Source organism: Egretta garzetta, unplaced genomic scaffold (genome assembly GCF_000687185.1).
Source record: "Egretta garzetta isolate BGI_Z169 unplaced genomic scaffold, ASM68718v1 scaffold53, whole genome shotgun sequence".
Taxonomy (NCBI): domain Eukaryota; kingdom Metazoa; phylum Chordata; class Aves; order Pelecaniformes; family Ardeidae; genus Egretta; species Egretta garzetta.
Window position 1 is genome coordinate 2223698 of NW_009259312.1, and position 18077 is coordinate 2241774.

At 42.5% G+C, this 18077-nt stretch overlaps 1 protein-coding gene across 1 annotated transcript in view; it reads right to left on the reverse strand.

Moving 5' to 3' along the window:
• Positions 1–18077, reverse strand: part of IL1RAPL2 (interleukin 1 receptor accessory protein like 2) — a 382362-nt gene that overhangs the window by 251350 nt on the left and 112935 nt on the right. The gene's annotated exons all lie outside the window — the stretch shown is intronic.

An 18077-nucleotide genomic window follows, 5' to 3' on the forward strand; every position in this document is an offset into this window, starting at 1 on the left:
GCATACAAAAAGGCACAACACTCGGCTCTGCAGGGAGGGAGGCTTGCACTTGTCTGAGCTCTGAACGGGGCCCCTGGGCGGGCAGCAGGAGGTGGTCAGAATGCCACTTCTGCTGAAGCTTGGGTTTTTCAGGGCCTACACCTTGTTCCTTTGCTCTCCACAGTGGAAGAGAGGGCTTATGGCCATACGTGTCTTCTCCCGCTGTGTTACAGGGGCTGTCTGGCCATCACCTTCTCACAACACAGACAGAAAACGAGTTTGTTGGACCTGGAGGACTCATACTTGGAAATATTGTTGAGCTGGTACTTTACTTTGAACACTTAACATTTGTAAACCAAGCGTCAGAAGAAAAAGCAGTTAAAAAGCTTCCCTCAGAAAACCAGGGAGAGAATAGAAGCAGCAAGAAAAATAGATGGTAAAAGTGACAAGCCTGTAAGGCTACTCCAGCACACGGGCGCTTCACCAGAGATGCCCTTTGCAGTGAATTCCCCTACCTGAGCCCTGTCTGGTCGCACAGCACGGACTCCGCAGCCGTACACGGTCACCCACCAGCGCTGGGCTGCTGCCAGGATAACTCAGTGGAGTCATTGTATGCATGGCGCCAGAGCAGCAGTGCTAGGTTTGAAAATGTGAGGTAACTTTCAGAGACACATACATTTGCAATTCATGACTTCTTTTCACAGGCCTGGCTGCTTTTCAAAGAGGTTTAAAAACCAGATGTGGAAAATAAGATTGCTAAAATCATTTGGCAACTTAATAAAGGGGTGCTGCATGTTCCCAGGGTAGATTTTCAACAACCAAGCACAACACGCACATGAGAAAATGCTTTCAGGGCAAGGGGGAAAGGCTTTGAAATTTAGCATCATAGGAGAATGAAACATAATGTTTTGTTTATGTGATTTGGTTTTTCCACAAAGTATTTTTGTCTATCTTCATGTAAACATTTTCAAGAAGTTTAAATTCTTATTTTCTGGGGGGAAAGGATCAATCTCAATTGCATGTGATGTCAGTCGTGAGTCCTGTTTACGTTGTCTTGTCTCATTCCTAGAAGATTAGGCACTGCAATATACATTCACAATACTACAAATAAGAACATTACGAAAAACACATTTACTATTAATATAAAACTAATTTGTAAACTGGGAGTAAAATGGGAACAACAACACAAAAATCAAGAATAGAAAAAAAACCTCAGGGAGCACTTGCTCTCAAACACAATGGAAAATCCAACATGGCCAGGTCACCAGGTAACCGTGATTCAAGTACCGTGAGATCCACCCTCAATTCAGCCGACTCTTTGGACAAGCCATGCCACGCTGCCTCTGTTTGCCATCGCAATGCTTTGTTGTATTTTTCTTTCTCTAGATTTTTTTTTTTTCCTGAAACATCAAACACAACGTAGAAACACATTCTACAACATAAAACAAAAAATAATGATAAGACATCTGGTGAAGAGCCTGAAAGGTTCCTGAGGGCTCGGCCACCTCCTGACATACGCAACTACAAAGCACGCTCAGCCCAAGGCAGCAGCTAAGAACGGGCGCCACTTAGGCGCTGGGTACGGGACAGGCAGAGAGAGGCAAGAGCTGCACCTATATGGCTGCTCAAAACTCGGAGCTGTTAGAGCCGGTAAGCGGCCGCATTTCTGGAGCCCTCATCCAAGGGGGGAGGTGACAGCAGCAGAGCCACCGCCTGGGCTCTCCTCCCCTGAGAAAGGGATCCAGCGGAGCGCAGGAGGGACCCAGGGTCAGCCCGGGGAAGGGCACAGGAGCTGCCCACTCCCCACTCAGTGCTTGCAGGGATGCTGAGCACCCTGCGTGGGCACGGCTGTTTTCCAGCGCCCTTCCCGAGATGGGAAGAGGAGCAGTGGCTCCTTTGAGCAGCTCCCAGCCCATGGCTGAACACACTGACTCTAAAAAAAGAAAAGATATGATTACAGGTGGCACTTGGGACAAAAGAAGAACATCGACTGGGAAAAACAAAAGCAAACCAACCAGAAAACCAAACCCAAGCTGTTGCTCACAGCCAAGCTACAAAGACCGCTCTCCCGGACAGCAGCGGAGATGCCGTTATCTGCGTTACATACAACGAGAGTGGAAGTCACACTCAAAAATGCAGCGTATGAATAATCGATCCCGCTCGGCAAAATAAAGCGCTCAGCCCTCGGTGGGTATAAACCGGCATCACTGCCACCGCTGCAGCCCCATCTGTTCACGCAGAACTGCAGACAGAAAATCATGACAGCAAACAGAGGCAGAGGCAAAACACAAGAGAGAAGAAACGAAATCTGCTGGAGAAGGGCTGCGGTGACCCCGTCAGAGCTGGCTCCCCTTGAACTTCATGGGCAAGGCACAAACACTTGGTATTTAGAGAGCAGCCCAAAATGGTAATGCTCTCCAGAGGTATTTTGTGTGCCAATTAAATATTCTAAGTTTATATCAGGATTATTGTCACCTATTTAATGGCTCATTGATTTTAGAAGCCATACCAATTTTCTCTTTCCTTTCCGATGAGTTAGTTACAGTAATGACTAACCATAAAAATTAGATAACATGCTGAAATGTGATTTAAAAACATCTGTGCATTCCGTATCTCTATTTCTAAGTGAGAGATGAGTTAATATCCCCCCCCGCCTTACCCCACATCATGTGGCTCCAAAGACAGAGCAAGACAAATTGAATCACACCGAGCATGATTTAAAAAAATAAAAATAAAAAAATCCTAGAAACACTCAGCCATTTCTTCTATGGGCCTTTGGAGCACCATGTACACACACAGTCAGAGAGTCCAGTGTTTTTTCTAGCTGAACAGCTGAAGAGTTGGTTCCCAGGGAAAGGCTCCAGCCTTCCCTGGAACCATTTCTGAAAGATGCTTCAGAAATATCCATGCTCCAAACCATCTCTGGGCCTGTCTCCACACCCCGCCTTCAGAACAGGTCAAAAATCACTCCACTGTAACATTTTCCATCAGACGGACAAATGCACATCTGATTTTTGTGGCATCGCACCCACTTTCACATTTTTATTCAGAAAAAAATGGAAAATATCTGGAAAATGCAAACAAAGCACCACTTCTTTGCATTTATCTAGCAGTAGGTTTCAATTTTTCATTTCAATTAGACATTATACAATCCACTAAAGCTCGAAACAAAATATTTTAAAGAAAAATGAGAGAAATAAAAATCTGAGGAACACACTGGAAGTTTCCTCAAGTCACATATTCCAGCAGAAAAAATTAGATTTAGCAAAGTAAGTTCTTACTGTTTTTTAATCTTATGCAGGGTAAAAAAAAAAAAGTTTAAAATCTTAAAAACCTTTTTCCCCATAATAGAAAAAATGTCTTTTCAAACCAGGTTAACAAATCTCACCCTCTCAATTCCCATTTTCCCTTGATCTTGCTATTGCTTCTACCTGCCGTATGGAATCACTGTTTCCAAGCATTTGATTCAATAACAACATGGGGGCTGCGGGCCATGCAGAGGTATCTGCCCCTGTTTCTTCACAGCGCTGCCTCTCCGCTCTCTCCCCGACCCAGCAGGATGGCATGGGCTCATGTTTGCAGTGAATGTTCACTTCAGGTTTTCAGCTACATTTCTACCCAGTGTAGAAAACCCACAAAAATTCAGCTGCAGCTGACCAGAAGAGAGATCACCAGCACTTCTGAGGTACTGAAACCACAATCTCACTTTTTTTTCTGTTAGAAGGCATTCCTTTTCCTTTGAAACATGGCATTTCTTTCCCTTCCAGTAAAGAGATCCATTCCCCAGCAGACACTGGGAACTCCACACCAGTAACACACCAGCACTTTACTGCCCACCTTCTCACGTAGAGTTATCTCGCACCACTGCTTTCACTCTGCAATAGTTTATTCCTTAAAAATAACCATCATTTTGTCCTTGGTTACTTTTTGCATATCCTTGTTCAGATACGCTACCCTTTTTCTTTAACTCCCAATATTTTTATTGCTAGGTAACACGGGTGACCTTTGGGCATCTGTTCAAGTATCTTTGAACACTTTTCCCACCCATGGGCGTTGTGGTCCTCTCTCATTTGATTTCATGTAATTATTTTCACAACTTCATCTGTCCCACAAAAATGTATTTGTAAAATTTTGTTTTAGCAGCAACTAGTAAACCCAAGTGATTATTCAAAAATGTGCAATGGGTCTCCTTTGGTTTGCTGTGTCTCCTCCCAGTACCCCAGAGCTGCAAATCACCCGGCCATGACTTATCTGAAACAAAATGTGAGTAGTTTTGCAGAATGTCATCAGTTCAGAGCACTGAAAATCTCGTACCTCAGCTCCGACTGTAACCTATCAGCCACTGACAACACACCCCTTCCATAGCCTGCACGTGCCCCATCACAGACTTGCACAAACCCCATTTACAAATGAGCTACAGGCCAAAAGCTACTCATTAAAATAATTTGGCAAATGCACTTGAATGAAACGTAGAAGAATACAGCTCTGCGGTCAGGCGTTTCACATGGCCCCCAACCAAATCCATTTGATAAATGACTAATTATCCTAAGCTGCATTAAAATTCAATCTTGATTGTGATTATTACTGATTAAGTACTACTCGAACTCTACACTTCAATTCAGCACAGTATCTGTGATTCAGAAGATGAGCAGAGTGCCCATTGCCCATGGCAGCATTAACGCACACTTCAGCCACGGCACCAAAAGTAGGTTCTAACTTGGCACGTTCAGTTTTCCAAGCAACTGGGCTTCATTACTTTCATAAAACCATTCAGCGATATTCACAATTTCAAAATCTCCCAGTCACTCTTTAGTTCTGTCCTTTCTACAGCAAGCAGTGAGCCAGTTCCTACACCACCTTTATGTTCTCCATACCTGTTCCCTGTTCCCAGGCTCACAGTTGAAACAATTTTGATCCCTTCCTTACTCTTCCCTTATCCTTCTGCTGTGATTTGTATGTTCTACCTCCTGGAACTAATCTGGGTTTTAAAGCCCTGGAGCCACCTGCAGGGAAACCTATGACTTGCAATCTCCAAAATACCTGGAAGGCTAAGAACTGACAACTCCATGTAACTGAGGAACTTCACTGCAGCCAACAGAGCTGACACCACTGCAAAAGAGCATTTATAAAATGTAAAAACAAAACAATGGCAAAATTCACAGAAAATAAAAGCAGAGGGCACAATCCCCAGCCCTGCACACATGCCCATGCTCCATGTTGGCCAAGGGCTGCATTCAGGTCATGAGGATGAAGGCCCACGAGGGACACAGAATCACAAAATGGTTGAGGTTGGAAGAGATCTCTGGAGGTCATCTGGCCTAATCCCCTTGCTCAAGCAGGGCCACCTACAGCAGATTGCCAGGCCCATGTCCAGATGGCTTCTGAATATCTCCTAGGATGGAGACTCCACAACCTCTCTGGGCAGCCTGTGCCAGTGGCAGTGGCCTTCTTTGTGGCAAGGGCACATTTGCTGGCTCACAGTCAACTTGGCGTCCACCAGGACCTCCAGGTCTTTTTCTGCAAAGCTGCTTTCCAGCTGGGCAGCGTAAAGTGATGGATGATTAAGGTTGAGCTCAAGGCTTTCACAGGTGAAAGGGTACATACTCTGCACACTGCAAATGAGTGTTTAGTTCAAAAGCAAATCTTTCATTTTTCTCATAGTCACTGACTCAGATGGTCTGGGTAAGAATGGTCCCAGTTTACTGAATCACCTGCAACTTTGGTTAAGACCTGTAGTAAGCTCTTTATCAGCTACTGTTTGCCTGCCTTTAAAATGTGGCCAAAATACTTGTTCACGTTGAAGAATGAATCCACCTACTGTATTTGTTAAATATTGGTCTTTCATTACCTGTTGTACATCATGTAGATGAAATTAAATCCGCTGTGAACAAACTTCTTTGCAAATGTGAAATCAAAGCAAACCACATTAAGCTGAAACACAGCTGATAATGCAACATTAATTCCATTGCAAGGAAGAGGTTCAATTCTTGGTATTTGATTTTCTCTGAATAATAGATAGTACCTATTTACTAGACCTAGGAGTAAATCATTTTTCCAATTCTCTACTGGTAAAACACAGTAGCACATAATAGCATCATTTTGCTGTATTATTAAAAAGAGGGTCAGTATTTCAGTAACAATCTTGTTATCAATAAGGTTACTCAGCAGTCATGAAGCATAAGCTCAACATCCTGTGACTCTGAAATGTTAAAACATATCATTCCAACCATTTTTCCACTCCTTGCTAAGTACCACTGCAACTCAGATTGCAGTGTCAGCTGCCTAGATAAGGATTATATAACCCAGGGAAAAAATAGCGTGAACATCTAACTGCAAGTCAGCATGAAAATAAATGACTCAAACATGGAAGAATTCAGATTTTGCGACTGGCACCATAGGTCATGTATGGGTCCATTTCTGTGCAAAAAAATACATGTTTATTACCAAACGAAAAAAATATTTGCATTAGCTTCTGCAAATAACAGATATATTTCATTGAAATATTCAGCTCCCAAGCTGTAGTGTCATCCAAGAAATAGTAGGAATATTATCAACAGAGACTAGAGTTTGGGTAGCTCATAAAAAAATTACATTGCTTACAGTTTGTCCAAAAAATAACTGTGTAGGAAGGAAAGCAGTCAAGGGACAGCCAGCACAAGAAATAGAAATTGGAAATCCTGCAGTATGGAGCTTTAAAAAATGGAGACAAATTTGTTTTGAGAGGCAATTGTTCACAAATGACATGAGGCATACTCAAGCCACAGTATAGAAAAGACCATGAATGTAGTTTTCTCTGTCATAAAATACTAGATGTTTTCAAAAAGCAAATTTTAGAATGAGACAGGAAGCTGCTTAAAAAGCCCCAAAGCATTAGGAATAACCTGTGAAGCTGGTTATCAACATTCTTGAAAGCTCCAGAACAAAACTTAGGGCAGGGTAGTTACTTGCACTGAAAATAAGACCCTGGGCTTCACAGAGCAGTTAAGTGCCGCTGTCACGAGTGATTTCAACACTGAGCCTTTGACTCATCAAAACACGGTTCCAACTTGCCTCCGCAGTAAATAGAACACTTTTGAGAAGGGAAGGTAGAGCTCCTTGAAAATGTTACCATTGGTCCCAATCTTGTTATCACTTCAGTACTCAAGATTTCTTTCTCATGGAAACTATGCCATTAATCAATACGCTTGTCAGTCAAAGTACCACTGGTACTTATCTTTTCGGAACTGGAGGTTCTAGAGAACAATTGTATCTATAAATAGATTGTTCTGAACCAGCTGAGCATCACTGCTGAACCTTCCCAACAGCAGCAGCATACCCCAAAGCAACAAACTGGCTGGCAACAGAGATATACAGGAAGGTTGAAAGAGGGGGAGAAGAGAGCCTCAAAACCTCTTTGCCAGGAGCAGAGTAAAGGAAAAAAAAAAATGGGACAAGGAAAACGAGATTAAGGTACGGGAATTTAAACAGAGGTGCAGATGGATGGAGAGACTTCTGAAAAATGCTGCCTTTGCGCAGCAGTATTTGTTCAGGGAAACACTAAGTGTTTACAGAAAGTCTAGTGGCTGTATTTAGTATTTGGATTAACTTTGTTGCCTAGAACAGTTTGACACTATCATTTACAGGCACGTAATGTTCGTATCCAAACCCACTGAGTTAGACTAAGTAGCTATGCTGAGCTAAGTGGGATGGGTATGCAGGGGTTAACAGGCCGGAGGGGAGAGTGAAGTGGAAAGCAGAGACTTGAGGTGGACTTTTTAGTGACCAGGGATGCAGTAAATGGATTTGAGCAAGATATTCAAGTCTTCAACTTTGTTATAAGCTAACGAAAATCTAATGTCGGGTAGCTCACTGACAGCAATGTAAATCCTTCCAGGAATGAGGGCAAAACAAAGAAAGAGTAATTTGCTCCCAGTTTTAAATCAGTGGGGAGTTTTCTTGTTCATCTACTGGTGTATCAGGAAATGTCCTGCTCTTCTGATCACTGCAGCTGGGTGACAGCTCCCTCAGAGGGTACCAGGGACCTGGGGACTTCCCAACTACAGGTAGATGGACCAGTCTTTTCAAGAGCGTCTGGAGTGTATTGGAGAGACAAGAAAGGCAAAGGCATATTTAGGGAGCAACAACAAAGGAAACTACCTGAGTGAAGCCCAAACTACTACCACTTTAGAGGCCTAAATATATGCTAACGTAATGCTAAATATAGTAAGAGCCTCTCAGAGAACTGGTAGGCAGCATCTTATCAGACACAGCTCTGAAGGGCAAGGAGCACAAGAGCAGGCTAATCTTCAGGGATCACCTCCGCAGAGCACAAGCACAGCCCATCCCAAAGGGCAGAAGCCAGCATGGCTGAACAGAGAACTCCAAACTGAGCTGGAAAGCAAAAACCAGCAAGGTCAGGGCAGAGACGGGCTGTCCAGGAGTGCACAGAGGCATCAACCAGGCAGGCAGGGAGGGAATTAGAAAAGCCCAAGTCTCACGTTCCTTCCTAAACTCTGGGATTGCTTTCCACAGGACTGTGCTGAAAGTCTAAAAATATTCAAAAAGAGACTGACAAATTCATGGAAGAAGAGATGCCATAAAGACATTACATACAAGGGCAACCCTTCTGATTTGGGAAGTCTCTAACGCACAAGTTGCTTGTGTCTGGGAGAATACTCTGGAAAAACCGTCACACATGCCGCCTGCCTTCTCACCCTCCTTCACATCCATCCATTACTGGCCACTGTCATGGACAGGATACTGGGCAAGTGCAACCTGTGATCTGGTGTGGTACAGTCATCCTTTTGGTCTCTGGTCTGTGCTCCACTGTGCAGTACCTGGACATGCTAGGTTTGTATTTACTCACATTTGGAGGTCAGCCCCACCTTCCAGCATTAATATTTTTAAAAACAAAGATGTCAGGAATTAGCACAGAAGGGAAAACATCTCTGTTCTCATGTTGAAAAAAACACCAAGATCTCCTAAGATAGAGTAGCGTGCCATCTGAAACAGTTTTTCCTCTGAAGCTGTTGACCTACTTTGTTAGCTATACAATTTCTTACAAATTTACTATATTATAACAGCTGTGTTCATGCTGTTCGAGTGTCAGCACTTCTATTCTAAACCCCATTTTTTACACACTTCCGTAATAACTCAATTATAAAACTCCGGTAAAATGTGACTCTCCACAAGCATTTTCTTCTCCAAAGTATATTTGACCATCCGCAAAAATGCACCATTGCAAAATGCCAAATTGCCCACTCAGGGTCTGATTTTTCCCCCAGAGCGTGGCAGGATTCTGCCTGAGGGTGGCTGGTGAAGACATCTGAGCCCATCTGTGCCATGTGAAAACAAAGATCTGCTCTTGTCACTGACAGGCTGATGGCAGACATGCGGCGTGTGGCCCTGCTTTGCTTTTTTGTGTTCCCTGGGTGGGTTTGCACAGAGCCCTGGCACCCCGCGGGGCAGCACGGATCTGGCGAGGAATGGTGCTCTGCAGTCAGGTACCCCGGAGCAGCCCAACAAAATCAGGGGGTATGGTAAAGTGGGAGATCTTGGAAGTGCATAGCGCTGAACGAAGGGGAGGTTTAGGCAGGAAAGGAGCCGCAAAGGAGCAACTGGTGTAGAGAGGGAAAGAACAAAAGGAGAAGAGAGGGCAGCTTGGTTTCCTATGAAGAGCCAGAACACTGTCAGTAGTGTCTTTGCAGCACAGCAGCTGCACTTATTCTTTCTGATAAAAAGGCACCAAAACCAGACAAGATATTCAAGGCGCTGGTACAGCATAGATCTATATGGCGACACAACAATGTTTCTCCGGCTTGTTCCCCATTTCTCTCCTAATAACCTGGAATGTTCTGTTTGCTTTTCTGCCTGCTGCTGAGCACCCACATTTTCAGAGAGCTGCCTGCTATAGACCCAAGTCTTGCTCCTGTGTAGTCACTGTTTGCTTAGACACGTCATGATGGGTGGCACAGACTCTCAGATACTACAACTGCACAGCCACACCAGCGAGGTCCTGGAACCAACACTACTGTAAATGAGTATCGCCTTTAGGAGGGCTCTCAGAAATAAAATCTTCCCTCAGTACATCCAGGCCATCTTCTTTTCCCCCTTAAGTGTATTATACAAGGTAGTCCCCACACCAGAGAGCCTCTTCTAGATACAGGACTGCTGCCACTGTTACAGACTTACGACTTTTCAACCCAAAGTGTATTTTTCCCTTTCCGGACTCACTTCTGGAAGTCTCCAAACAGTCACTGGGCTCCAAACAACAGCAGCTTGTTTTTAGCAAAACCATCAGAAAATCTTAATTCAGGAAATGGGCAAATACTCAGTAATTACAATCTTTCATATAAAATACATCTTGATTTTTTTTTTTTTTCTGTAAAAAGATTAGGTTTCATGCACAAGTGATATCCTACTGAAATAAATGCATGTCTGCAAAATTAGGCGTGACCATGTCTGGTAGGACTGCGCATTACAGTGACTCTCTTCGACTTCTTACAGTAAGGAATCTTGCTATATATTAATGTTGATAAATTACAGAAGTTAGGGTAAATTCTACAGTTCATTCTAAAACACCAAAGAAAACCTTTTATCTGCTCCTACCTTCCTCAGATGCAATGACCAAGTGAAAGAATCCAGCTTTAGTCCATCAGTGGATCTTCCCAGTTGCTACCTCAGCACATATGTGACAGCTGTCAATTCAGAAATCATGTATCACAACAGAAAGATGACAGGAAAGCCCTGAGCTGATATGACAGCAATGGCAAAAATTTGTTAAAGCAGGCAATCCTGTAGGAAATCTTCCCGCACTACAACAGATGGCCAGTAGTTAGAGGAAACCATTAAAGCTTGAATTGTGGAAATTGGTTAAATTTTTCACAGCGAAGGGTAGCAGATAAAAATAAACAACATTCACCAACCTTCTGGGGAGAGCCAGTCCTTTTATAGAGTGCAGGGACCTATCAATAGCGTGGGAAAGGCGCTAGATTTTACAGGCACACTGCTATACTGTGTAATGGTTTTATAATCATTGTATCATTTCCATATACCTCGCAGACAGTACAGTCAGACAAGTGTCATAATTGCATAATTACTACATTAATACACGCAGGCAGCAATTACGCAAATACTGCAGCTCTGAGCTCCAGGAGGGGAAGCCACCCAGGGCACAGCCCTCCCTTCCGGAGCCCGGGAAGGTGACGGATGCACGAAAGGTGGGATTTTCCTATTTTCCTCCTCTAATGCTTTAACAGGAACAGGAGACACATTTACTTTCAGCTATTCTGGAATACACCAATTCACCTGAGATGAGGTGTGATCCATATGGAGATACAGACTTTCCTCTATATTTGGGAATTTTCAGTGTCTGAAGAGGGATATTGTGGCAACACAGGCAAACATTATATTTGTATATACAAAATATCAGCAAAGATTGACTCTTAAACTGACCACCTCCAAAATCCATCTCCTTTCAGACCAGTCCTTTATCCAGATAGCATCAGGTCAGCTTTTTCACATTACTAAAATATAGTCCAGCACTGGGCAAAGAAAATGAAGATTTCCTTAGAAAAACCTAAAACTGGGAGAAATGCAAGGTGCACAAGCATTGTAGCATGTCTGGGCTGCATTCCAAATGACAAGGGCTAAGATAGGGGACTGGGGAATTTTTAAAAGGCAAAACTTGACTGACCTTTCTTTTGGGACCCATTTAAATGTGAAACTCAGGGCCTGCAAACCTGTGGGAACTAGGGAACAGATGCCCAAGTCATTCCCACTTCTGAAGGCCTTTTTTCAAAACAAAAAAACCCTAAAAAAATCCCTTGGGAATCCACAGCAATACTTCTTTGAGTGAGATCATCACAACTGCCGCATGCCCAAGCGCCGCACCAGGCTGCCATGAGCTTTTTATAATAAATGCCATCAGTCTGTGTATATTAAAACTTCCCTGTCTTTAAGCAGAAAACATAAGAAAGGATGAAGTAGCAATAGTCCTCATCAGCCTAGTGTATACAGCAGCTGAGCAGTGGACACCATGAGCTGATGGCACTGAAAAGCTAGCTCGGTGCCAGCTCTGAATTTGATTTGAGAAGTCCTTTTGATCACTGATAAGAAATAAGGAAACTTCTCGCCTCCTGTTCTCTCCCCCAAAATAAAATTTCTATTTTAAGACTGAACTGATCTTTAAAAAGCACAAAAGCTCTTTCTTTAGCCTTACCCTGTGAAGTGCGTATTATAACCAAGAGCAACTAATTTAACTTCATAACACTGCGGTGGGATTTCAAGGGAAACAAAAACAACCAACCAGCCAACCTTGTTATGTGAAGATACATACTTTTTCATAAGATCTCTGCCATCTGGGTGAGGATAACCACGCTTCCAGCACACTGTTTGCACTCATTTAATAACGGGATAGAATTTTGGATTGTGTATGTGTTGACAGAAAGCAGAAGTGACAGAAAGCTCGGGAAGCTTTGCTTTTAGTATTTGCCTGTTGGAATGGAAATACTTGAAGACAACCTCTAGGCTGATAAAATCTGTCACTTGAACATCAAATAAAAATAAATAAAACCAACTTTATCAGCCCCTAGAAAAAAACTCATCTATTTCCATTGAGTTTCTTGAGTTCCCTTCTGCTTTGGGGATCCAAATACTCCGAACCTGCCAAGTAATATAGCAGCATTACCTCAAAGTTGTGTCAGACCACCTGGACAGCTGGAGTTTGAAGTCCAGACCCTGAAAACAAGGCACAAGCAGGATTCGATGCTGAGAGGCATGAAAACCCCAGCTGAAGACCAACCCCCAGAGACACAGACCAGGGTCAACGTGGGCTCTCCTGACCATGGGCTTCGCTATCGCAATGCTTAGCTGATCTGGAGACAGCTCTGCTGTTTCTCTTAGAAAACTTGTCTCATCTCCAAGATCAGCACCAACCCTTAAAGCTCCATCCATCTCATGAAACACAATGGGTTACCATAAGGGTTAAAAACTAAATTCCTTAGGCACTGAAACATGCTCTGTTTTTTAAAGCCCTACAGTCATAACAGTTAGCTCTGACAAACACGAGCCATTTAAGAGCTTAACTTTCATCATCTTGACTTTCTAAACTTAATTCCGTAAATACACAAATGTGTATGTACCTTTTAGGCAGAGGCAGTAATTACAGCTGACAGCTGTGAGAGCATTTTACACATTTCAGTAATAAACCTATCTATCCCTACTAAATATTAATACACCATCTCTCCCTATTACCTATTATGTCACCAGTCACGTCACTTTTAGGAGGAAGGTCAGCAAAAACAAGATAACAAGATTTTTGTCTTTTTTTAAATACAGACTGAGCAGTTTATAGATGTTAATAAAACCCCTGACAAGAGAAGCACTATTTATTAACAGGACTGACATACCAAGCAGGAAAAAATAAATAGAACATTTTCCTGCCTTAAATTTGTTTATCTATTGTATAAATATCAGAGGTCATATTTCAGCCAGGGTAAGAAGGACATGGAAAGAAAGGTGAAATGAAAACGCACTCTGGTCCTTCTCCATCCCCCCTCCACGGGGACTCGGAGAAGCCTGCACTCAAAGCTGGTGCCACTCCGCGGGGCAGGACACTCAGGAGCCAGGCAGGACTGCCTCAGTAGGACAGCATCAGGATAAGGACTTCGATACAAACCGCGATGCCACCAGTTCTCCCCATCTGTGATTGAGAAGATACGCAAGGGAGCCTTCCAGATCCGCCATAAACTCGAGTATATTCAGCTGCTGTGTTCCTCTTAACCTCACCAATTATTTTCATGTTTTCCTAATCAAGAAGGATGACTCTGGCAAGTCTAAGCACATACGATACCCACAGACACTGAGGATGATTCGCAATTATTATTTCCAGGTTTTAACTTACTAATACAGTCTGGCACACAGTTCAGAAGCTGACTCGCTTGGCATTCAGACTGAAACATAGATGCTGATTTGATAAAAATCAAGAAGTTTCAGAGGAATATACTTCCCACAAATTACTTACAACTGAAATGTGTCTTTTTACATTTGAAATTCTTGAACTATCTATACAAATGTCAAGAAAACTCATATTATTAAGGACACAGTTTCCTTTTCACTAATTGTTTTCACTCACATAACTTTCATATCATTCTTTTGAAAGGTCAAAACAAAATAGGTTTTCAAGTTTCTTTTTGTGGGAATTTTAGCAAACGACTTTTCACTCCAATTTGGTGGAAAACAAGAAGTAGGGAAACTTGGACTTGTTACTGGAATCTGAATTATTTTGTTAAAAACTAACCATTGTGGAAACAACCATTCATTTTTGCTTGCCAAATTTTATTGCTAGGCACAATTTTTTTCTCTGCGTCAGTCTCTCCTCTGCCTCCCTGCCCTCCCCAACAGCCCTCCAAACCTGGGGAAAGGGTAGGCAGCCAAAAGTGGGGTTATTCTAAGTGTCAGACAGAGAATAAGGGAAGGCTGAAATTCTCCAGTAATCTGTCAAATACATTTTCAATCTGGGGAAGGGGAAAAACAAACACATCAACAGGTAATGCTTAAAAACAGAACTTCACCACTGCTACCCAAGAACACACCAGCTATTCTTTTTCGTTAGCTGGTTAAGCTCAGCCTTACAACTAGTTGCTTTCTACTTTTGCTGCTTCTGGTAGAAAACTCCTCCAGAACCTCCCACCTAAGTAATTACAAATTTCCTTTTAGTTTGTGCATAACCAAGTTACAGCCTGTTATTCTTACAGCAACCCTGCCCTTTTTCCCAAAACAGGTATTTCTTTCACTCCCAGATGTTAACTCCCCTAAGTATTATCAATGGCAATTAAAGCTTAAAGGCCCCATTTTGCTGCAAAGATGAGCATTCTGTCTCATCTCAACAGTAAGGCTTCCCGCTGCCCTGGTTATCCCCTCTCTGCCTTCCAAGTTTTAAGGCATCTTTCTTGAACTGGAGAACTGGCAGCACGCATGAGGCTCCAGAGTACAGAGCACTCCACATTTTTCAGACTTCCCCATTAACCCTGGCTTCTCTTCAGCCAGAATTACCTTTGCTGACATGCAGCCCACGGAGTCTTCTCTTATTCCCACATCTGCAGAACTCAAGCAATAGTACTCGTTACCTATGCTATAGTGTCCCTTATTTTAGAGGGACTTTCTCAGATCACACCTAAATTTGTCTGCTCTCTCTGCTCAATGCTGTGAAGTTTCCTTAGCCCTTCCAAAGCCTCTGAGTGATCTTCCGATTTCCTCCATATCATATCCATATCATAAATCCAGAGAGGAACCACCAGAGGGTTTCACCTTCAACCTCACATCTGCCCATACCTTCCACTGACTGATTAGTAGGTTAGGATTGCAGGACCTACTTGTTTTGGTGCTTATCAATTGCTATTTTTTTTCCCCTTCTGTGACAACTCCTGCAAAACACAAAAGAATCCTTTAAATCATAAAAGCCAAAACATAGGGGGAAGTTCCTCTCTCGGAAAGATGCCTATTTTTGAGTATACACACACACACACACATATATATTGTCCACACCACTTTTTTTTTTTTTTAGTAATTCAAAGCCAGTTTTGACAACAAATTTTGAGTCAGCTTCAGTGCTTATTACTAGCTTCAATTTTCTTTTACTAGGGGATATAGTTCCATTAAATCAGTGTCTGCAAGATTGGAGTCCAGGAGAATTCCATCCTATTTCATGCTTCATTACGAAAGATTCATACAGCCCCACTCATCATGTCTCTACAGTCATCTACATCAACTTTAGCGTACTAAAACGTTGTACAGTACGAAGTGACACGTTGAAATGATCAGTCAAGTTCACTGGGCTTAACCACTCTGACAATGATATGTAATCTTACTTTGGTTAGGGATAAAAAGACATCCTAATCAGCATACAAGAGCAATCTTTATTGTGGTAATTAGCATTTACCAAATTGCAACATTAAGCTCAAAACGTTGAAAAGTGCCCTAGAGGCAGAAACACAGGAGAGAGATCACCTACAGGCCACCGAGGATGGAAGTTGCCTTTGTGCTGGAAGAAGCCCTGCAGTGACAGGAGCACCACATGCCTGAGCTTGTTTTCTACAGGGAATGGTGGTAATAGGATTAGTTGCTACAACATGACATGTTAATAAACTGCCTGTCTCTCTCTCACACACGAACCCTCCTCAAGGAAAAGAAAAAAACAAAACCAAAACCAAAACAAAACCCCAAGAAAACAAGCCATTCCTGTGCAAGACAGACTGAATTTCCTAGACATTAGGAAAAACTTCTTCACCGAAAGTGTTGTCAGGCTCTGGAATGGGCTGCCCAGGGAGGTGGTAAAGTCCTCATCCCTGGAGGTATTTAAAAGAAGGATAGATGAGGTGCTTAGGGACAGGGTTTAGTGGTAGGATTGCAAGGTTAGGTTAAAGGTTGGACTCGATGATCTCAAAGGTCTTTTCCAACCAAAGTGATTCTATGATTCTAATTATTTAATCAACGTAAGAGGTGCCTGGAAAGCAATGCTCAAGAGCATAGTTAAGCATCTGAAGTCCTTGGTCAAGTACAAGCTGGTATTTTATTTTACCTTGGTTTTGGGTTTTTTTTAACTTTCCATTGCATGTAAGATATCAACTGAGAAATATAAAATAGGACTGGAACTAGGACATAACCAGGGTACTAGCCAACATCTGCCAATCCAGGGTTGTGTCATCAAATTCTTGATCTTCGTTTAACATTGTACAGCTGAACAGTCTGTGTGTGGATGTGTGTATATGCACAGGGGAGGTTTAGATTGGATATTAGGAAAAAATTCTTCACCGAAAGGGTTGTCAAGCACTGGAACGGGCTGCCCTGGGGAAGTGGTCAAGTTCCCATCCCTGGAGGTATTTAAAAGACGTCTAGGTGTGGTGCTTAGGGACAGGGTTTACTGGTGGACTTGGCAGTGACTCAATGATCTTAAGGGTCTTTTCCAACCTAAATGATTTTATGATTCTGTATGTGGATGTGTTAGTGCTTTAACCGCATCTATCAGAAATCATCAGACTGAAGGAAGAGCACGTGCTACGAAGTCCACTCCCAAAGCCCGTGTAAATTCCTCCAGCCGCTTTCCATGACACAGACCAGGTAAGGTTTCTGAGAAAACCACTTGCAAGCTACAAATTGCCAGAACAGCATGGGGTTCTACGCTTTGGTTTGGTTGTTTTTTTAAAAATCTTCATTCTTTCATCTTGTCTACTAGAGACTACCTGAGGTGGTGCCTAAAGCAGATAATTCTATATAGTAATGATATAGTAATGACATCAGATACCTAAATATTCAAGCATTCTAGGAACATTCAGTTTCTTACTAGGCTGATACCGTCAGAGAAAGCAGACTGTTTACCTACCATGACGACTACTTTTATCACTTGTGCTATTTCCCATTCCTAGTCCTGCTATCTTCCAGTGATCTACATTTTCATTTATACGTTTGTGCCATTGTTTTATAAGGAGAAAAACTTCAAGAGACCTTACTGGCGCTTCATTTGCATTTGATGATTCCATTTAATAGCCCTGTGGGCTAAAAGCCAACTGATGCAAATTTCTAATTCATGATGGCAGAAGAGGATGTTAAACCCATTAGCATCAAAGAAATGACCAAGTGTCAAGACAGTTTTCACAGTTCCATTCCTGTCCTTTCAGACCAGTTAAAGCTCCCAGAATTAGGTTAGTCAATGGTGCAGACTAGTTCCTTGGTTAACATGTCCGATGGTGTTGTTGGACCGTACGCATTGACTGCACCAGTCATGCTGCTGGATCCAGTCACTGGAGATGTAAAAAACAAGCAACCCAAAAGATACACAATGAATTCCTCACACTTAAAAGCTCTTAATGAAAAGAAGATAAATTCTGTCTTTATCTTTTTTCCATTTCAAAACAAGTGCACCTGAATAAAATGGATGAGATGGGGAGAATAGGTATTTTCTGTACTGTATCATTTGTCCTTCTCGCTATCATGACACAGGAAAATTAAAGCAGCTTTGTAGCATTCTCAAACTTGACTAGATAAATCCCTGTGCTTACCCTGTGATTTATGACACTCCTCAGAGATCAGTCCCCACACGTTTGGCTGGATCCTCATCTCTT